The sequence below is a fragment of the Aethalodelphis obliquidens genome, unplaced genomic scaffold (genome assembly GCF_003676395.1).
Source record: "Aethalodelphis obliquidens isolate GAN/ISIS:26980383/991018 unplaced genomic scaffold, ASM367639v1 scaffold35, whole genome shotgun sequence".
Lineage (NCBI taxonomy): Eukaryota > Metazoa > Chordata > Mammalia > Artiodactyla > Delphinidae > Aethalodelphis > Aethalodelphis obliquidens.
The window spans coordinates 3,085,538-3,109,637 of record NW_020837979.1 but is presented as its reverse complement, the minus strand read 5'-3'; the positions used below and the strand labels follow the sequence as shown (position 1 = coordinate 3,109,637).

The 24,100-nt window shown below is 35.4% G+C and overlaps 1 long non-coding RNA gene across 1 annotated transcript in view; it reads left to right on the top strand.

Annotated features, from left to right (window-relative positions):
• Positions 1–22,765, top strand: part of LOC113631962 (uncharacterized) — a 23,132-nt gene extending 367 nt beyond the window's left edge. Inside the window, exons 2-4 of the long non-coding RNA XR_003437599.1 lie at positions 5,703–5,708; positions 13,677–13,685; positions 22,755–22,765. This is a non-coding gene — a long non-coding RNA (uncharacterized LOC113631962). The remainder of the gene's footprint in view (positions 1–5,702; positions 5,709–13,676; positions 13,686–22,754) is intronic.
• The last annotated feature ends 1,335 nt before the right edge of the window (positions 22,766–24,100 follow it).

Below are 24,100 nucleotides of genomic sequence, written 5' to 3'. Positions count from 1 at the left end.
TTATTTATTTATTTATTTATTTATTTATTTATTTATTTATTTATTTATTTATTTATGTCTGCATGGGGTCTTTGCTGCTGCGCATGGGCTTTCTCTAGTTGTGGTGAGTGGGGGCTACTCTTCTTTGTGGTGCATGGGCTTCTCATTTCAATGGCTTCTCTTGTTGTGGAGCACAGGCCCTAGGCATGCAGGCTTCAGTAGTTGTGGCACGTGGGCTCAGTAGTTGTGGTGCATGCACTTAGTTTGCTCTGCAGCATGTGGGATCTTCCCAGAAAAGGGGTCGAACCCGTGTCCCCTGCATTGGCAGGCAGATTCTTAACCACTGCACCACCAGGGAAGTCCCTGTATGTCCTCTTTGGAAAACTTTCTATTCAAGTCTTTTACCCATTTTTAATTGGGTTATTTGGAGTTTTTATTGTTGTTCTTGTTATTGAGTTATATGAATTCCTTGTACGTTTTGGATATTAACTTTTTATCAGATATGTGGTTTGAAAATATTTTCTCCCATTCCATAGATTGCCTTTTCATTTTGTTGATGGTTTCCCTTGCTGAACAGAAGCTCATTAGTTTGATGTAGTCCTACTTGTTTATTTTTGCTTCTGTTGCATTTGCTTATGGTGTCAGATCTAAAAATCATTGCCAAGATTAATGTTGAAGAGTTTATCCCTCCGTTTTCTTCTAGAAATTTTACAGTTTCAGGTCTCAGATTCAAGTCTTTAATACATTTCGAACTGATTTTTGTGAATGGTATAAGGTAGGGTTCCAGTATCATTCTTCAGCAGGTGGCGGTCCAGTTTTCCTAACACCATTTAGTGAAGAGACTATTCTCTCCCCATTGTATATTCTTGGCTCCCTTGGAGAAAATTAATTAGTCATATATTGTTTTCTGTATCTTGAAGCTCTGTTTTGGGGTTTACACTCGTAGGGCTGTATTGTCTTCTTGTTTTCTTTCAAAAATTTCTCCCCAATTTCTCTGTCCTCTTAAACTGAGTCCAATTACACACAGGTTAGACCATGCTAAATACAAATTAATTTGCCAATGTGCCTTGGGAACTTTTTGCTGCAGTATATATAGATCCATCTCTTTTCCTTTAAATGATAGCTAGTGTTGAATAGTATTTTAGTACTGTAAGTGATATATAATCTTTTCCCTGTTGAAATATATTTCTAATTTTTCCCTTTTCCAAAGCATTAAAAGCAAATGTTGTAAATTGTTGTACCTATATGCTATTGATCTCACACAGATACTTAGTATTGATTAGGTGAAAGATAAGTACACAAAATTTTGCTAGCAAAATCTGTTTGCATTTCAAAAATGCTGCACTACACTAAATTCCCAAAAAGTGTATATTAAAGTACCCATTTGACTATACTCCTGGCAGCACTTGACAATATCAATTTTTAGTTTTGTGGTTCGGGTTAAAAACAGGATCTCATTACTGTTTCATTTTACATTTCCTGTCTACAAGTAAGCTTGACATTTTATTTATATTAACCCTCTAAATTGTATGTTTGTATTCTTTGTCAATGTTTCAAGTATTTTTTTTTCTTTTAGATTTATAAGTGCCCCATACACATTGTGACTTTTAATTATTTTACTGTTCTAAACATTGCACATACTTTTCCTAAGACAAGATGGTCATTTATCTTTTAAACTTTGATTATTGTAGCATTTTATATATGGAAGTTTTTGTTTTACTTACTTTTGTAGTCAACCTAAGGAGGTAGTGAAGACTAGTGACTAAGAAAAAAATTCTAGATCAGACTACCTGCATTCAATTTTTAGTGTCATTGTCCAAGTTGGAGAAGTGTTAGTATAAAATATCTGAGGAAACTGCTCCTATTGCCATGAGAGTAAATATTCATAAGCAAGACACAAAACCAAGATGCTATAAATAATAATAGTGAGAAGAACAGTGAAATCTTACTATATTTTAGATGCATTACATGTATTGATCAACTTAAGCCTCAGCAAAACCCTGAAGTATAGTATCATTTCCATTTCACAGATCACCCTTTATTCAAATTCTTCATAGCTTTTTTAAAATTAATTTTTGTATGGTTTGATCTAAATTTTTAGTCCAAAAGATAGCCAAATTTCCCAGCAGCATTTATTATAGTTCTTCATTTCTCCCATTAATTTGAATACCCTTTTGCCATACTTGGGTCCATTTTAATACTGTCTATAATGCTTCATTGAGTTTCTATTTATTCCTATACCAATGCCTTACTAATTTAATTACCCTGGTTTTATAATATATTTTTAATCTGTTGGAACAAGTCCATCATTTTTGTTATTTCCCAATTTTTTAAACAATTGCCATGAATTTTTTCTCCAGATGAAGGCTGGAATTTGCTTGTCAGTTGCATTAAAAAGATTTCTGTTTGAATTTGAGATTGACTCAATTTCTAGATTATCTTGAGCATTGAAGGCTTTTCAATATTAAATCATTTTTTCTAATAAAGCATGCCTCTAAATTACTTTATTTATCATATTCTTTAAAATCATGTATAGGTTGCTTTAGATACTTTTTGAACAATTTTAATCAAGTTTATCTACAGGCATTTTGTAGTTTGTATTGCTCTGATAAATCAGATCCTCTATACATAGATTTTCTACTTATTTCTGGAGAAACTGAAATTTTAACATTGAATTCTGTTGAGATTCCTCACTGATCTCTTGTAATCTAATAGATTTTCAGTGATTTCTTTTAGAGTTTTCATTCCTTTAGAGTATCCTACCATATGGTCCAAAATAGAGACAGTGTGTTATTTTCATTCCAATTTTCGTATTGTAATTTTTCTTTTTTCTTACCATACTGCCTTATCTAGGGCATCCACTTCAATTTTGACTAGTATTAGTGACAATAATATCCTTATGTTTCTCTTTTTTATTTAAAAATATTTTTAATTTTAACTTTACCTATGACTTTGATGATGACTTTTTGGTGATTTTACTCAAATTAAAGATGTTTCCTTCTATTTTTACTGTTAAGAGTGCTCATCTTGGAAGGGAATTAAACTAAATCATTGGCCTTTTTGTATATATTAATATTATTATTTTATCTTTTAACTTGTCATGTCATGTAAAAAAATCGTTAACTTGAATTACTTTTGTGTTTCTAGCAAAGGTTACACATTCTTAATAAAATCATGTTTAATTTTTGCAGCTATTTATCACATTACTTATATTAGTTGTCACTCTTGATTAGACAGAATAATAACCATATCTCAGAAAATAAATAGAAAATAATAGGGAAAATTAATTTTTTATTTATCTTTTTCTTCTGATTTACACTGTTATTTTGTTTTCTGCCTCAGTCTATTTTTGCATAAATAGCAACCTAGGTAAATGTGCTGAGATATGTAAGATAGATTTTTTAAGAGCTGTATTCAGATATCATTAGACAATATTTCGGGTCCTCCAGTGTTGCAAATTTTCAGTAAGAGAGATAATTTTTTTCCTTTAAAGGTAAGGTTACAAAGTGTTTCTGATCCTATTTAGGAGTGAAAGAATCCTTACTAGGATCTTTTTTTGTTTCCTCCTTTTCTTATTTCTCCCTCCCTTACTTCCCCCTTACTTCATTCTTTCCTCCCTTTCTTCCTTCCTTCCTCCTTTCTTCTTTCCCCTTCTCTGTCCCTGTCCCTCCATTATTTATTTTCCCAAGGTAATGATGAATTTACTTTGAACGGACAGCACTCTATCCTCTAGTTCTTATTGTTACTAGTGGAATGTATTTTCTTGACAAAAGGCCAAGAAAAAGAGGCATGAATGTGCAGTCTGTGATGATGGGGTAGAATTCATCCAACTGGCCCATCGGAACCAGTGGAACAGGAGCAGTTTATAAACATCTGAGCTAAGCATCCACAGAGAAGCAATATTGTTCTGAATGCGATAACTTTACTAAACAAATTGTAACATACTAGATTGTATGTATTAAGCACTATGCTAAGCAGTAGGGAAACCAAGGAGAAAAAGGCTCAAGTCAGATAAATCACAGCAAGATCCTTTTTGACCCACCTCCTAGAGAAATGGAAATAAAAACAAAAATAAACAAATGGGACCTAATGAAACTTAAAAGCTTTTGCACAGCAAAGGAAACCATAAACAAGACGAAAAGACAACCCTCAGAATGAGAGAAAATATTTGCAAATGAGGCAACTGACAAAGGATTAATCTCCAAAACATTCAAGCAGCTCATACAGCTTAATATCATAAAAACAAACAACCCAATCCAAAATGGGCAGAAGACCTAAATAGACGTTTCTCCAAAGAAGATTACAGATTGCCAACAAACACATGAAAGGATGCTCAACATCACTAATCATTAGAGAAATGCAAATCAAAACTACAGTGAGGTATCACCTCACACTGGTCAGAATGGCCATCATCAAAAAATCTAGAAACAATAAATGCTGGAGAGGGTGTGGAGAAAAGGGAATCCTCTTGCACTGTTGGTGGGAATGTAAATTGATACAGCCACTATGGAGAACAGTATGGTGGTTCCTTAAAAAATTAAAAATAGAACTACCATATGACCCAGCAATCCCACTACTGAGCATATACCCTGAAAAAAACATAATTCAAAAAAAGTCATGTACCACAATGTTCATTGCAGCTCTATTTACAATAGCCCGGAGATGGAAGCAACCTAAGTGTCTATCGACAGATGAATGGATAAAGAAGATGTGGCACATATACACAATGAAATATTACTCAGCCATGAAAATAAACGAAATTGAGTTATTTGTAGTGAGGTGAATGGACATAGAGTCTGTCATACAGAGTGAAGTAAGTGAGAAAGAGAAAAACAAATACCGTATGCTAACACATATATATGGAATCTAAATTTTTTAAAAAAAATAGTTCTGAAGAACCTAGGGCCAGGACAGGATAAAAGATGCAGATGTAGAAAATGGACTTGAGGACACGGGGAGTGGGAAGGGTAAACTGGGTTGAAGTGAGGTTGGCATGGACATATATACACTACCAAGTGTAAAATAGATAGCTAGTGAGAAGCAGCCACATAGAACAGGGAGATCAGCTCGGTGCTTTGTGACCACCTAGAGGGGTGGTATAAGGAGAGTGGGAGGGAGGGAGACGCAAGAGGGAAGAGGTATGGGAACATATGTATATGTATAACTGATTCACTTTGTTATACAACAGCAACTAACACAACAATATAAATCAATTATACTCCAATAAAGATGTTAAAAAAAAAAAGACTCAATTCAGGTACTCAAAGATCTATCAACTCTTTAGGGAGGCTGTACATGTAGTCAGAGATTAATTACAGGATAGAAAGTATTAGATGTATGTAGAAAATGACTTTGGTGGAAAACTAAAGGTGACACTACCTGTGGAAGTTAAGAAAGTTTCCACAGTTTTTTGGACACTTAAGTCAGATATAATTATGTTTGCTAGGTTTATTTGAAATCAATGATACCTATTTTCAAATTTATTTTTATGTAAGTTATTAAACATTGTTAATTTGCTGTGTTATTTCAGCAAGGACATTGGTTCTTATATACACAGATGATCATCTCTTTATTATTTATCATTGTGATCACTCACCCATTAATGTAGGTCATTCATTCCATCAGTATATACTGGCCACCTGTTTCATGCCATTACTGGGCTCAATGAGAAGCAAATCAGACTGAGTCCCTGACCTCATGGAATTTACACTCTAGTGGGACAGACGAACGTTAATCAAAATCTCTCAAATAAATGTTCAATTAAAGGAGAGAAGGACAGACTCATTTGCAACCTAAACATTTGGTGATTGATTACATAGGACTGGGAACAAGCACAGGGACAGTAGGGGCACAGGCAAAGGAGGATGCTGACAAAGTGATACTTGAAGAGAAATCTAAAGAATATTTAGGTCAAGGGAACATGGAAAAGAGCTCTCATGGGTGTAGGCCCAGGGGGGGAAGCAGGGTACTTTTGAGGTTGAGAGAAGGTGGAAGCTTAAGGGAGGATGGTTTACAATAACGACTGGAGAACTTATGTGACCTCTGCTCTCTGGGCCTTGCAGCCCACTTTAAGGATTTCTCTTTAAGAATAATGGGAAAGCTCTGAAGGGCATGTAAATGTGGGAGAAAATGACTGATTTCCAGGTGGGCATTGTGGCCAATGGCTTCAATGTTCTCAGCCCCTCCAACACCTCTAACACCAGTTCCCTGGTTAAAGTCCTCTTGCAAACTGTCTGGAATGGACGTTGACCTTGATGACACAGCGGATAACAGTTCTTCAATGCTTTCTATCTCGCTGGCATTTTCCTAATATTAATAACAATTTTTAAATATTTATTTATCTATTTATTTACTTTGGCTGTGCAGGGTCTTAGTTGCGGCATGTGGACTCTTAGTTGCTGTGCGCAGACTCTTAGTTGTGGCACATGGACTCTTAGTTGCGGCGTGCAGACTCTTGGTTGTGGCATACGGACTCTTAGCTGTGGCATGTGGACTCTTAGTTGCGGTGTGCAGGATCTAGTTCCTTGACCAGGGATTGAACCCAGGCCCCCTGCATTAGGAGCACAGAGTCTTACCCACTGGACAACCAGGGAATTCCCTACATATCTTATTTCATCTTCCCCCAAGCTTTATGGGTTTGTATCAATTCACATCCATGTATCACATGTGGAACCACAGCACCAAAAAGTTAAGTAACTTGTCTAAAGTCTCACAACCATAAGGTCTGTACATTAATTTGGATTTCTAGCATCAAGATTATTTTTACCTTGATGTTGTTTTGATCTTTTTCTAAAATTTCATTAGTTCTGCTTTATTTCATCTCAAATTCTATCAGAAGTCAATGGAGTTAAAATATGTAACACCTAAATATTTCAAATTAAATGAAGCTTCTATTTAAACATCCAACATCTATATATGCTTTTCAGGGTTTCTGTATTTTCCTCTACTTTCTAATATTTTAGAGATGCACTGATGTTGTGATGAATACACTGTTACTTGCATCTCTATTTAAATGAGTTATCTGAATACTTTAGATTGGTTTAAGTTTAAAATAAAGCACCTTTGGTAAAACATGTTTTGCTCAGAACTATCTTTACGAATTTGTGGATCTCAAAATGGAGAGATCAAAACATGGGTTTATCACTTTTAAAGTTTGATATCTTTAGAATGTCATTACTTAAGATAGGTTTGCTGTCAGAGTCAGTGTTTCCATAAAAGGGGCATTCTATTTTAAATGTTACATTGTGCATGCACATTCCACTGACACTATATATATATATATATATATATATATATATCATGGGATATATGTGTAACAGTCACACACTTGTAAATGTTATTTAAAAGAACAGAATTTTGAGCTATATTATTTAAATAAAATTTATTTCCATTAACCGTATCTAGGGAGAAGAATTTTCAAAACACCAAACAATATGGTATTCAAAGTACAGAACTACTAGTTAAATGCCGATTAATTTTTTAACAAGAATTCCTATGCAGTAGGCAGATCGTTCCCACATCCCATTGTGATTGACAAGCCTGACATATGGAATAGTTCACAAATCCCCAGGTGACTGACAGATGGAGAATAGAAAGGCGGATAAAGTTGCCGAGAGAGCTGAGGATGATTTCATATTCAGCGGTTTTGATCAAAAGGATTCCAGCTCTCACCCTAAATTTAGCACCGCTGGCAATTAGAGCATGATTTATTCAGTCCTTTCATTTGCTGGTTGACAAATGGAAAACAAGCACAAAATTAAAAATAAGTTTATTTCCAGCGTTTCGAATATTTAAAATGTGTGTGTCTTTGTTTGCACATAAATTAACATGAGATGAATTTATAGTGAGAGTAAATCTGAACTGGAGAGGCAAGCAATAAATAAGAGTTTTTCTACGTATCGTACGGACAGAACAGGTGTTTGAATTAAGACATACTAATACGTTTAGCAGCACGGCTCCACCTTTAGCATTAGGGAGTTGATGCTTTCCTACATTTAGAATAATCTTTCCACAATTTAGAGTTCTTTCATAAGCTTCCAGCATAGGTGACCATCTGTATGACAATATTAATGCTCTTCAGCCTAGTAATAATAAAATCCTGAAAACAACTCCCGGCGACCCGGCTTTTCTGCGTTACAGCGAGTGATGGCAGGGCTACAGGTTTTTCCATATCCATGGTGAAAGGCAGAAGACACCCAGATCTGTCCCCAATCTTGCATTTATAAATGGAGTTAGGAGATCACAACCTTTTTTGCACTATCATTCCAGCTAGACAGTGTGAAGTTCTGTCTCCAGTTTCTCCTTCTATTTCATGAACTACAATGAGATGAACAAGAGGTGCTGATGTAAACCTGTTGTGTTGCCGAGAATCGGAACACGACAATATCACATCCACAGTTGGAGGAGAGCATAACTGCAAGCAGCCCCTCCTAGGGATTCAGAGAAGCAGGGACACTTGTAAGTACGTTGACGCCAGGTGTAGAAAAAGAATCAAGCAAAATCCTCATTCTTTCAGTGACAGAAAACAAACATCGTGTCTGAAAGGCCTTGTGATTTCAGAGGAGGTGTGTCTATCTACCTCCTCAGAAATCTTCTTGGTACTGTCTAATATAACTGCTTAGGAATATGAATGAATTGCTCGAAATACGGTGGAAGCTAGAAGGATGTCTCAGAACGGAAAGTAACTTATCACTCTCAGATGGAGCAGAAGTGGCCCTTAGAGGTGGCCTGACATCAAATGCCAACCAGGGTAACCATTTATGAGGAGGCTGGACCGGCACTGCAGCACCTGAGACTTGGGAATTGCGGGGGCAGATGTTTGGGACACTTATAGGTCTTCTTATTTGATTTGTATTCCAGGTCTGACATTCAACTTTATTTGTATTCATTATTCACAGTGGGAACTAGAATGGTTTTTAAAATAGCATAAAATCCACTTAAATTATAATGGGAAGAATCGTGTGCAATGTGATGCTTTAATTACTGTTAAGCTAACCTTGGGATATGGGAAATGTCAGTTTCCATTGGCCACATGAAGGCTGAGCCCAGATTTTAGCCCCCAGACACGTGCAGTCAGTGGGCTGCAGCTCATGGGCACAGCCCTGCCTGAGGAGTCCCACAGTGCTTCAAACCTGCCTTTGCCACCTCCCCTCATACCCTGGGGCATCATCACCTTTTTTATTACTATTCCTTCCTCCGCTGAAATACCCTCCCGGGTCCTTAGCAGCAGCCCCAAATACATTTCCCAGGCAAATAGCTTCCGGTCTGTCGTGTTGCTGTTTTTCTCTTTCTTCGACCCTCCCTGGGTGGCAAGTCCTGGGTTTTCCACCCCGCAAGAGAGGGAAAAGGGAATCTGAAACCAGCTGGTACCGATGTTAAGACCCCTTGTTCACAATTATTCCATCCCTCCTTGAAACCAGGAGTCCGGTACCATGCTCTCTCTCCCGTGTCTTTGCCATCTATAAATTACTTTAGGCATAAACAAGCATTATCCGTTTTGGAAGTCCAGACGCTTGGGTCCTAAAGAACCTTCCATAGTAAGAAGCAGGCAGTCTGATTGTCCTACAGAATGTTCTGCTACCCCTCTTCCAAGGGCTATGGAGGTGGTTAGCTATATGGAAGGAATACAATGGGACCCTAAATTCTTCCCAACTAAAAGAAGGAGATTTTCAGTTTTAATTTATACCAACCATGTGCAAATTTAAGCCATATATTAACTGGCAAAAACAGAGACTGTGTTTTTTCTTTTAGGTCATATTCTTGTCAGAGAGTATAGCAATTCAGCATCTGTGTTGGAGTCTGGAAGCAAGTTATGACATACATATATTCATATAGACGCTTTTATTTTGATTTTATTTTCCCCAAAATATACTTTCTGGAAATAACAGTGTGTAATAATTTGGGGGGTAGCTACACTCTGAAATGAGGTTTACCCTTCCTTCAGCCCAGTATATATTTTTCCTAATTAATCTATTGAGCTAAATTAAATTGTGACTGTGTTTAAACCATTAAAATCGTGATTTTACGAGGTTCAATTCAGTATAATTGCAGTACAAGATGGGAGCAAGGTGATTACATTCCCACTTCACTTTAGGGGAGAAAAAGAGACAATTCTAATACCTTATGTGTCGTGGATAGAACATTAAAAAAATCTATTTTAAATGGCTCACAAGACCTTTTTTTTTCACTATTTCAAACTTCCTTAACATGCTAAAAACCAGTACCAAACGTAAATGCTGCTTTCATATCACCTGTATGGATTGTGATCATATAATACCATAGAGAAAATAAGGGGAAAATGTAACACTTACTAAATGGTTTCTATACCCCAGAAACTCGTTTTGAGGTTTTAACGAAACATTAATTCTTCTTTTGAACTTCCTTTAGTTCTGCGAAAGAAATTTTGTTTGAAAAAACCTGAACCATATGATTACAACTTGGCATTGATCTAACTCTGTGTCATCCAATATAATTGCCACTTGTCACTTGTGGTTGTTTACATTTAGATTTTAACTAAAATTAAACTTATAAATTAAAAAATTTAGCTCCTCCAATTACACAAGACATATTTCAAGTGCTCAATAGCCACATGTGGCTAATGGTTACTGTATTAGAGCAATTATTGAAAGTGTTCATGAGCTCAGAGAGTTCTGTTGTTGGATGATGTGGGTCTAAAATCATTCTTTCAAAGGATGTGTTGGCTTAATGGGCATAGCTCCATTAAACCTTTGGCAAGCTGGTGATCTGAGTTTATGTTCAATCCTTTATCACTTTTAGAGACTAGTGTCTATCTTGAAATATTTCTAAAAATGTTATTTATAAAAGATTAAGTGATAATATGTTCTTTCAAACATGTCAATAAACAAAGAACACCCTAAAAGAGTCTTCTTACTTTATTGTTTATATTGGTAAACTGGGCACTTTCTCTCATACTATGCTTTCTCCAACTTTATTGAGACTTGTATATTTTTTTTTCTATTTTAAAAAATGGATTATGAATAATCTGTTCAGTTTATAAGAAAAGGGAAAAATCTTCTTAAATTGAAAAACAATCTCTCCAATTTTTATTTGTGTCATAAAGAATTAATTCATTTTTTCAAAGATAAAAATTGTTCATAAGATATGCATTAAGACAGTTTACTAGTTTCAGAAAATAAAGGGTGTTTGTATATTAGTTTCCTACAGTAAATCCCTCGAAGAGTGTAATACATTGAAAATACCAAATATCACTAATGAAAAATAAAATAGAAGTAAGATGACTTACACAATGAATTCTTGACAGTAATTATATTTCTTGCTACATATGATAAAAGTGTTCTCGTTTGGGGAAGTTCATCCATGATGTTTTTATCCCCTTATAACTCTTGATACCAACTCATTAAAACTAGAATATAATTTCCAAATCAGCTATCATTTAGTTCTTCAACTTTTTTCTTATATTCTTATGAGAATTAATATACTATTATCTTCTCCTTTCTTATCTTTTATCTTCTGTTTAGTTCATATCTTTCTGCTCTTATAACACAGAAAGATCTCTTTCACTAAAATTTCAAACTAAGAATCAGACCTAATATTGATTGTGTGTATGCACAAGAGTTTATGGGATGTGCTCCCTGCCCTGGATGATCTTAAATAATTATTTTCTTTGAATAATTTCTAAATAACATATTTAGTAGTATCAAAGCCATCTTTTCTGGGAGGAAAAAAAAAAGTTTCCGCAGTAGTATGGAAACACAAGAGTTGTTCAAAACCAAAAATTAAAATGCCATGTCATCAAAATCAGTGATAATTCAAAGAGTGAAAACCTTGGAAAATTTTAAGAGTCTATGCCTTCTAATAAATACTTTGCATATGTCTCTCTGTAAATATAACTAATATTCTGGTGCAAAACATATCAAAGAGAAGGGTAAGGGAAGGTATCTTTCTTAGTTCAGAATGAGTCATTGCCATTGTCCAGTGGGCATGTGCTTTGGGGGTCTTCTGATTGAGTTCTTGGTATAGAATTGGGGCAGCAAACTACTGTTGAATGAATGAGATGGATCAGGCTGAGTCATTCCACAGGATGGAAGATCTTACCACTCATTTCAGTTCATGGAAAGTTGAGGGTTGTGGCCAGTTCCTCACCCACTAAGTACCCTAACAAAAAAGTTATCTAACCCCCACTTACCCTTCATAAGCACACATCTGTTGCTATAAATTCTATATCTACTCAAACATTATTGACAATGATATTCCCACAAAATTCTCCACCCACTTCCTTGCAGTCCTCTGAGCAAATGTGCGTACGTTTATTACAACATCCATCCAAATTTAACCACATGGCTTGTCCTTTCCTCTCACTTGATGAATGTCTCTCTGCCACTGTCTTCTCATCTTAATCCACCATCCAGGATCTGTCTTTCTTATTGCCTCCCACTAGCTGATGCAAAGCTGAAAGTAGACATACATCATACTTCAGTGATCTCAGCTGGTAAACCCTTATGGTGACACTTTGATAGAAGGGGTGACAAGTCCTGTTTTCTGACTTGCTCCTCTAGGTTTTAGCCCTACAACCAGTAACTTTTTCAATTCTCAATCATACTGAACATGGGGAACATTTACCTGACAAATAAACAGTAAATATTTCTAAATTAAACTAAAATACCAGGTGCTTTTATTTTTTGTCTCTTGTTTTAATATATTTTTACTTCCTCTTGGAATAGATTGTTTTTGCTGGCTATACCATGTTATTGTAGAAATTATATTCATAAATTAGGAGGAAAGCCACCAAAATTATCAAGTACATTTACCATTCTGTTAGTACTGCCAATGTACACAGCTCCCTTCCAGTGAATTCTAAATATCACTGTTACTATAGTTATTTTCTATGTTGGTGAAATGACCAAAAGAAGATTCAAGTAAGTTATTGCGTGCCTCTCACTGAAAATGACTGTTTCCAGAGTTTCATTTTGTGCTCTCTCCAAGCACAAGTGTCATCATTAAAAAGCATTTATTAATGATCTCCTTTATAGGGTATGTACTATGACATGAAAAGCAAAATTTATAAATTTTCAGTGAAGATTAGGCTTACAGTGAAAACAGGCAATATATATATGTATCTGTAGAAACAGAATAGAAATGGTAAATCAAGTTTAAGATCAAGCTATAAATGGACACACAGAGAAAGGGAAAGAGAGGCAGAGAGAGAGAGAGAAATCGATCAAAGATTTTGACCACTCATGCATTGATAGGGCAAAAGTCTTTTAAAAATGGAAAATTAAAATATAAAACTATGTGTGTAAAATCATTAGAGTTGTTTACAATTGATGGAAAATCCACCACTGTGTTCTTATAATGAATTATCTTAAAGCAACAGACTTGAATTTCAGGAGCTGTGTGAACTCTGGATAGGGATCTTGGCAAAATGGAGAAGAGAAAGAGGATTTGAGACATCTCTCATTAGCTGAGAGGAGGCTCAGATGGTGAAGTGGAGTGAATATCTATGACCATCCTCTCCATCCCAGTTTATTCCTATTTGGTTCTTGTTATTCATGAACATCTTTAGGAGACATATGTAGCAAGTCTATACAGAAGCTTGTACTAAATAAACAGATGGGTGGACAGGGAAGAAATAATATTAGCTAGGGAAATGGATATCATATCTTTCCCATCTTTTGAGATGACTCAAATGACTAAGGTCAAAAATAAAACCTGACAAGAGACAATACGTCCAGAGGTTAGAAGTTATAAAGGAAAGCATGAAGAAGTATAAACTAATAAAAGAAGCATAAAAGAATGTGAACATATGCACTACTTGGCATAAAAAAGATTGAGTATCCCACCCACTAAGTGCAAATATAAACCCTGGACATTAAATATAAAACAAATATAAAAAGATTCCAAAAGGTGGAGAGAAGAAGGAAGACTGGCTAGGGACTCTGGTGTCTGCAAATGACACAGTGCTGAGTTCCTTGGGTTTTCTTTATTTCTTATTTTTTTCCTTTTTTTAAAATTGAAGTACAGTTAGGTAAAATAGTATATAAGTTACAGGTGTACAATATAGTGATTCATAATTTTTAAAGTTTATACTCCATTTATAGTTATGATAAAATATTGGCTATATTCCCTGCATTGTACAATATATACTTGTAGCTTATTTTATACATAATGGTTTGTACTTCTTAATCCCCTACCCCATTGCCCCTCCCCTCTTCCCTCTGCCCACTGGTAACCACTAGTTTGCTCTCTATATCATGAGTCTGTTTCTTTTTTGTTATGTTCACTAGTTTTATATATTTTTTAGGTTCCACATATAAGTGAGATCGTACAGTATTTGTCTTTCTCTGTCTGACTTATTTCACTTAGCATAATGCTTTCCAAGTCCATCCACGTTGCTGCAAATGGCAAAATTTCGTGCTTTCTTGTGGCTGAGTAGTATTCCATTGTGTGTACCACATTTTCTTTATCCATTCATCTGTTGATGGGCACTTAGCTTGCTTCCATATCTTGGCAATTGTGAATAATGCTGCTATGAACATTGGGATGTATGTATTTTTATGAATTAGTGTTTTTGGTTTTTTTCAGATATATACCCAGGAGTGGAATTTCTGGGTCATTTTTAGTTTTTTTGAGAAACCTCAATAAGAACATATATATCAATAATTACCTTAAATTTAAATGGACCAGATGCTTCAATTAAAAGACATAGAGTGGCTGAATGGATACAAAAGCAAGACCCATATATATGCTGCATCTTTATCCCTTCTATATCCCCAATTACATGCTGGAGAAACTAGCTAGCTAGTAAATGTCAAACAGTACAGACAAAAAGGACCTCAAGAAAATCCTGCTCTCTCTAACGAAATAACCAAGAAAAGAAAAGCCTAGCAAAACAAATAACTTTTAGACAATAACTCTTCTACATTGCTAAATATATTAAAACAAACAAACAAACAAAAAAAAACCCTAGATGCCTACTGGGGCATCTAAACTTCAACCTTGAGAGACTGTAATGAGTAATCCAACCACACTGCCTGGGTGGTGTCTGAGAAGACTGAGTAGGGAGCTGAGACTTCATTCTTGGCAGGTAGTAACAAATCCCACAACAGTGCCCTTCCAGTGGAAATGTCAGTGGAAACCACGCAGGGAGTCTGGATTCCATCCACACTTCACTGGGGCAGTGTACATAAAGCCTAGTAGAGAGTTGGGATTTCCAACAGCAAAGTGGTAATGAGTTACCATCAAGCTCTCACTTTGGTGTCCATGGAGGTAAAGTGAGGAGACTGAACTCCCCACTCTGCCACCAGAAATGAGAAGCTGCCCATCACAAATCAGTGAAGATTAACTGTAGAATGTGGACCTCCAACCCCACCTGTCAGTGAAAAGTTGGTGGACTTCCCCAGCCTCCACCACCCCATGGAGTCATGTCATAGCAGGATTGCAGAAACACAAGATTTAAATAAGATTCTCAATCTTGTAACATAATACCAAAAATGCCTACTTTTTCATAAAATATCAGTCATCATTCTAAAAACCAGGAAGATCTCAACTTTAGCAAGAAAAGACAGTAAGCAAATGCCAACATCAAGATGACACAGAATTATCTTTCAAGGATGTAAAGAAGTAAATATAGTAAACAAATAAACAATTACAAACATACTTGAAACAAATTAAAAAAATAGATACCTCAGAGATGAAGTAGAAAATCTAAGCAAATAAATAAAAGATATAAAGAAGAACCAAATGAAGATGTTCAAAAGAAAAACAAAACAAAACAAAAACCCTCAATGCACAGACTCAAGAGCAGAATGGAGAGGACAGAGGACTCAGGAACCTGTGAGATTATCACAAAGGATCTAATATTCATATCATTGGAGTACAAAAACGAGGAGGAGAGAAGGCAGGGCTAAATAAGTTTTGAAAAATGACTGAAAATCTCCCAAATTTGGCAAAAGACATAAATCTACAGATTCAAAAAGCTGAGCAAACTCCAAAGAAGTTAAACCAAAAGAAATTCATGCCCAACACATCATATTTAAACTTTTTGAAGTTAAATGGGAGAGAGTAAATAATTATGATGATAAATAATGCTATTAAGATTATTCCAGTGGGAAAATAGCAATCTTAAATGTGTACAAATAAAGCAAAAAGTTGCAAAATATTTGAAGCAAAAACTGTTAGAACAGAAAGGAGAATGACTAACCCACAATTATAGTTGGAGATTTCAACAAGCCTCTATCAACAATTGTTAGATCAAGTCAGATAATCAGCAAAGATATAGAAGAACACAAAATCACCATTCATCACAGGATATAGTTGATACAACGTACCTCAACAAACTTAAAATGATTGAAATCATACAAAGAGTGGTCTTTGGCTATAATGGGGTCACACTAGAAATCAATAACAGAAAGATAACAGGTAAATCACCAAACACTTGGAAAGTAAATGACATACTACCAAATATCCATGGGTCAAAGAAAAAGTTTTATAGAAAAATTTAAAGTACATTTAACAGAAAGAAAATAAAAATACAGCATATTAAAATTTGTGGGATACTATTAAAGCAGTGCTAAGAAAGAAATTTATAGCACTGACTTCTGACATTAGGAAAGAGGAAAAGTCTTACATCAGAAGCTAATTACTGGGGCTTCCCTGGTGGCGCAGTGGTTGAGAATCTGCCTGCGAATGCAGGGAATGTGGGTTCAAGTCCTGGTCTGGGAGGATCCCACATGCCGTGGAGCAACTGGGCCCGTGAGCCACAACTACTGAGCTTGTGCGTCTGGAGCCTGTGCTCCGCAACAAGAGAGGCCGAGACAGTGAGAGGCCCATGTACTGTGATGAAGAGTGGCCCCTGCTCGCCGCAACTAGAGAAAGCCCTCGCACAGAAACGAAGACCCAACACAGCCAAAAATAAATTAATTAATTAAAAAAAATCTAATTACCTACCTCACGAAACTAAAAAAATAAGAGCAAAATAAATATAAAGCTAACAGAAGAAAGGAAATAGTAAACATAATAGCAGAAATCAATGAAATTGAAAACAGGAAAATACAGAAAAGCTTCTGAAACAAAAAGCTCATGTTTTAAAACAAATCAATAAAACTGACAAAACTCTAGCTAGACTGACAAAGAAAAAAATAAAGAAGACAAACTTCAATAATAATAGGAATGAAACAGAGGCTATCACTACAGACCCTGCAGAAATCCAAAGGATGATATGGAATACCACCAAAAATTCTACACACATAAATTTGACAACTTAGGAGAAATGGATCAATCTTTCAAAAAACATAAATGACACAAACTCACCCAATATAAAATACATAATTTGAATAGCCCTATAACTATTTGGGAAGTGTAATTCATAATTTTAAAAATCTCCAGATTCAGATGGTTTCAATGGAGAATTCTATCAAACAAAGAAGAACCAGCATCAATTTTACACAATCTCTTCCCAGAAACACTTCCCAACTCATTATGTGAAGCTAGTATTTCTCTGATATCAAAATCAAATACCAAAAACAAAAACTACAGACTTCTCATAAATATAGAGACAGAAATTGCTAAAATGTTAGCATATAGAATTCAGCAATATATATATTATATATACATATAAATATATACACCATGATCAAACGAGATTTGTCCCATGGATGTGAGGCTGGGTACAATCTTCAAAAATCAATCAATGTAATTCACCATAATAACAGACTAAAGAAGGAAAATCAAATGATGAAAAATCATTTAATGTGGACAGCGCATTTGACAACACTCAATACTTGTTATGATAAAAACCCTCAGAAAACTAGGAATAGATGGAAATTTGTCCACTTGGGAAAATAATCTACAAAATACTATAGCTAATGCTGAAAGAGTGAATGCTTTTCCCTTAAGACCAGGAATAAGGTAAGGATGTGAACTCTCACCATTTTATTCAACAAAGTTCTACAAGTTCTAGACAACACAATAAGGCAAGAGAAAAATAGCTTATAGAACACAAAGAAACAAATAAAAGTGTTCCTTTTTGCAAATGACGTGATTATTTCCATAGAAAATTTTTACAATCATCAAAAAAAAAAAAAAGAAATACATGGTGTAAATGTAACATATAGGAGTTGAGTGCTGAAAAGTACACAACACTGAGGAAAGAAATAAAAAAGGAGAAAATAAATGGAGACACATAATATGTTCATGGATTGGAAGACCCAACATAGTAAACTTGTCAATTTCCCTCTCCCCTAGACCTCCCAAAAAAGGCTTAATGCAATTCTCATCAGAATCCTAGCAAGATTTTTTGTAGATATAGTAAAGATTATTCTAAACTTTCATGGAAATGCAGAGGAATTAGAATAAAGCAATTCTGAAAAATAAAGATAAAATAGGAGAAAGCACTCTACTTGTCATAAAGACATTATATTGCTGTAGCAATCAAGACTGTATCATATTGGCAGTCTACACATAGATGAATGACACAATAGAAAATCTAAAATTAGCCCAAAACAGTATGGCCAAACTTTTTGGACAAAGATGCAAATGTAGTTTAATGGAGAAAGAATAGTCCTTTCAACAAATAGTGCTAGAGCAATTGTATATTCATAAGCCAAAAAATCTTTTTTGACTGAACCTCATACCTCATACAAAACTAACTCACAATAGGTCATAGATTTAAATGTCAAATATAAAAATCAGATAAATAAAATCTATAAAACATTTATTAAAACCAGGAGAAATTTTTAGGTCTTTTGTTTCCATGAAGAATTCTTAGGCAAGATACCAGAAGCAAAATCAAAAAATAATTATTGATAAGCTGTGCTTCATCAAAATTAATAACTACTGCTTTGTGAAAGACCCTGTTAAGAAAAATAAAGGAAAAGCTACAATCTGTGAAATAATATTTGCAAACCTCATATCTGATGAAGAGCTCATATCAAGAATATGTAAAAAAAAATAACTCTCAAAACTCAATGATAAATAAATCATCCAATAAGAAAATGGGCAAAAGACATGAAGAGACACTGCCAAGAAGATATAGGGATGACAAATAAGCACATGAAAGATATTAGAATCACTTGCTATCAGGGAAATGCAAATTAAGACCACAAGGAGATATCATTACAAACCTACCAAAATGGCTGAAATAAATAGAGCGTCAACCAAATGTTGAACAGGAGGCTGAAAATCGGGATCTCTCATATACTGCTGATGGGAATTGCAGGTGACCACTCAGGACAATAGTTTGTCAACTGCTTAAAACAACAAACATACACTTACCATACAACCCAGCATTGCACTTCTGGACATTTTTCCCAGAGAAATGAAAACTTATCTACACAAAATTCTATATATGATTGTTTATAGCAGCTTTGTTTGTAATAGTCCCAAACTGGTCAAAACAAAAATATCCCTCAATAGGTAAATAAACAAACTGATACAGCCACACTACAGTATACCACTCAACAATAAAAAGGAATGAACTACTGATACACCCAACAGCTCAGATGAACTTTACGGCATTATGCTTAATTAAAAAAAAAATCCAATCCCTAAATGTCACATATTATATAATTCCATTTCTATAACATTCTCAAAATGCAGAACTACAGAGCTGAAAAACAAATTAGAGTTTGTCTTTGGTTTGGGATGGTGGGGAGGTAGAAAGGGGGTGTAACTATAAAGGGGTGACCCCGAAAAGATCTTGGTGGTGATGGAACAGTTCTGTATCTTGATTGTGGTGCTAGTTACCTGAATGTACAGCAATATCAGATCACCTGGGAACTCATTAGGATACAAATTCTCAGCTGTAGTTTAGATTTGCTGAATCAGAAACCCTCAGAGTGGGACCTAGTAGTTTGTGGTTTAATAAGCCCTCCAGGTAATTCTAATGAACGTTAAAGTTTGAGAACCACGTGTCTGGGGCAAGTGAGTCCCAATCCTGAGAGCGAGATCATGAATACAGCCTAAGGAAAGCCATATTCTGCTTGCATGTTTGTATTCATGCTATATGTCATGTGAAAATGTCCTGTGTCACACATGGTGCCCAAAAGATTCCTTCATACACGTATGTACTCAAAATTATTAAACATCGATGTTGAGCATTTCAAGGTTCAGAAAAGTAGTCCCTAAAAATTCCAATTTTATACTGTTCATTCACTTTGTACTCCAAGATTTATTTAAAACTCTAAAAAGTTAAATCTGAAGACCACATCTAGATGCAAGTTGCCTTTAAATAATAAAAAAATCAGAATTATAATGTTTTGCTGTTCATCTCACTGGATTTTTGTTAGATTATACAAGATAATTTATTTGAAGGATCTATGAAATACCTGAAGAATCATGAATAATTTCTATCACAATTAGTTGTAGTTATTAAATATTTTCAATATTATACTTAGCACTTATTAGCCAACTTCCAAATGGCAGCTGGCCTCGTATACGATCTCTGAGCTTCCCAGGGACTTTGCAGTACAGATAATTATCTCCAGATATGGGCACATTGATTCAGAGAGGTGAGATAAGTTGCTTGTGGGTCCACTGTAGAGTGACTGAACACCGATTTGAACCAGGCTTAGAGTATTCCTAACATGATACTCTTCCTTCACACTAACTCGAGTCACTTACAGTGATTCCTACCATATCAGTGATTCTGGTTTGGATCCAAACCTGAATAATAAAAAAATGCTGCATTTCAAGAGGGTACATTCTTTGCAAAAGTGTGATAAGAGGAGGGAGCAATCCAGTGGGATAAAGTGATGGAATTCTACAACACCAGAAAGGGGAAGTGGAAAATATTCCATGACAAACTAATGTATACCCAAGGGTTAGGAATGTCACATACCAATAAATACACTCTGAGTGGATAAAGGTCAACATGGGTAAATAAGGAGGTGCAGAAAGTAATCAGGGTAAGAGAGAAGAGTATGTGAAATAGGAAGCAACTGGGAAGATTATAGAATGAATTCAAGCGTAAAAAATATATCAGAAAAGCAAAGGTGTAAAATGAAAGGAAGATTACAGAAAAGTTTAGATAAATATCAGAACATTTCTCAAAGTACTAAGGGACAAGGGGTCAGCACTGGAGACAGTAGAATGATCAAAGAGATGGACAGGTAATTTATTGACACAAAGGTGGAATCTTAAGAATTAAAGGCATTCTTCCATTTAGTTCACACAAAAAGGATAAGGGAGTAGGTGGGGCATGAGGGAGATTCAGGCGGTCCTTGATGAAGTAAGATGTGTTTGAAAGAGTGATCAAGGAATTGGGAAATGTGAAAGTGAAGACATTTCTCAGTTTGTTTTTTTTTTACTTAAAGGACATCAGTAAATACTAAATCTTAGGTATCAAAGAAAACCTCACAGGAGAGATCTTTGTCTAAAAAGAAAACTAAAATCTCTATACCTTATCCTTTAAAGTATGGCTTAAGTTTATATTCCATTTATGCCTTTTATATCTGAGTTTAGAGGCCCCTTTTTGAGGAAAAAATCTCTCTGTGTAGGTGTATACACATACATACACACACACCTCTCTCTATTATATACACACACACTTCTCTGTAAATATATACATTTGTGTGTGTATATACATGCATACATTTACATCTGCTGTATCTCTGTATATATTTGCTCAATACATATACATATATGTATACCTATACATATGTATGTACACACACATACACACATGCACACAGAAAAAGAATTTCTATTTGGAAATAAAAGCTTACCTGAATTCAACTAAGAAAGCCCTTCCTCTTGACCTCAACATACTTTGAAATTTGAGTGATTTAAATGAGTAAACTTTAATAATGTCTTCTCTTCTCCCTGAAAGGCTCTGGATGGCTTATTTTGGCAACACATTTTATCTCAAAAATAACTGATTGTAAGACGGTCCGGGCAGGTGTTTGAGACACTGATGAATGTAGCCTTATTATTTCTTTTTAAATCTCAATATTTATAGAAAAATAGAAGGAAAACAGCTAGCGTCTTCTGGCTCCATTTCATCTTCAAGATTGCTTTCATCACTGCTGGGCCACCAGGAAATGGGACTGATTCCTACAAACAACAGTTGTGTTTTACCACAAGCTTTGCACTATCTTGTATTAGACTGTCAAGACTTCTCAGTCTCGCTTACACCTGGAACACTGCTAGGACCAGCTCCACACAAATGTAGCTTGAGTAAGCATCATACCCAAACCGTGCTGCCCTTGCCCCACATCCAGAGGACATCAGACAGGAATCCCCTGGGTGCTCAGGCCTGCAGACTACAGAAGTCGGGGAGGCGGATGCTCCCATGGCATCCCCTGACACATAGAAAACAAGAGCTGATGGATCTATCCATCACCCTCAAGCCTACAAATCAGTTCCAAGGCACATTCTATAAAACTTTCTAGAAGGTCAAACAATGAGTCACCTGGTGGGGGGAGGTGGTGGTGGGATGAATTGGGAGATTGAGATTGACATGTATACCCTAATATGTATAAAATAGATAACTAATAAGAACCTGCCGTATAAAAAAATAAATTAAATTAAATTCAAATATTCAAAACATAAATAAATAAGGTAAAAAAAAAAAATGAGTCACCCTGTGTGGTGGCCAGCAACATCACATTTTTGAATAAACTTCCCTTTCACAACACCAGCAGGTTTCATGCAGGAGAACACAAATTAGATACATCATGGTTAGAATTTACATGATGCATAATAATCATAACAAAAAGTAGATAGATAGGTGATAATAGCTAGATGGATAGATAGATAGATAGATAGAGATACATAGATAGACAGATAGATAGATATAGAGGTTTTTTTACAGTGTAAATAGTGAATTTGAGCCTCTCCACTTCTCTTTAAGGCCCCACCTTGACTTTGACAGATACTCTTGACTATGGAACAGAGCAGAGTGATAGGTGAGGGCTCTTCAGATGTGCTGCTATTCAAAAAGGGTTACCATTAAATTCACTATCTCAGTGACCTCTCAGTATTTTGGTCCATTCCTGTCAACCTTTCACTTTTGTTCCAGGAAGATAAATGTTTAGTTATTATCCAGGAAAACTCAGAAGTCATAAATCTTCAGAATGGTAATAGAAGCAGTTAAAAAAACAACAACAACATGGTTTTGTCTGCCTATATTGATTCCTAGTACTTTTGTATTTATTACAATTCTTTGCATTCAGAGTAATGTTTCCATGATTTCGCCTACATTTTCAACTTCAAGATGAAATGATTTAAAAAAGAAGTTACCTTTTTCCAAAACAGCTTCCTTATTGTGTACCAGGACAAATACCAGGTGTTTTATATAAGTATATTGGCACTAAGTCACACAGCTAAGAGCAAGCTATTGACTTGTGCCCTTTGGCCCAACAGTTATGGATCTTAGAAACCATCACTGCCATTCTAACAACAAGAAAAAAGTTGAGCAAACTGAAAATCAACTTCTCTTAGAGCCCTCAGGGGACTGAGGTCACAGAACAAATCACCACCCCAAAAGTTGCATAGACAGGCAAATACAGAGAATCACAGCTCACTGGGAGCAGTAGCTGTGCTGGAGCCAGCAACTGTGTAATTGACTACTTGCTGGAAATTGAGCATGGACTAGCTTGAGGGATAAAGCATCTTGGGTCTTAGCCTTAGGAAGCCCCCAAACTTTGTGAGTTTTACCTGTAGGAGCCCACTCACGTTGTCACTGTGAAGATCAAAAAAAGTTCCTTTTCTGGCATGGAAAGGGGTGCCAGAGCATTTTCTTCTTCTTAACAAAAGCCAAGGGAAACCAAGGCTCAGACGTTAAGAAAGGATTTCTAGAGAAACACAAAGACAATAGAGGAGACAAAAATCATAACACCAGAGAAAATTTTAGCCTCTAACATGACAACTACAGCAAACAGTAAACACAGCCTAAAACCTAGCCAAGTAAATGTAACACTTCAACAAAAAGCCTATTGACTCCAGTTATTTATAGCCAATACATCCTGTTCAGTTTTAAAAAATAAAAATAAAACTGTAATGAGACATGATAAAAGGCAAAGAAAAATACACCATCTGAAGACACTAGCATGTATAAGAACCAGACTTAAATATGGCAGAGATTTTGGAATTATCAAACCAGGAATTAAAAATAACCATTATTAATAAGGGTGCTAATGGACAA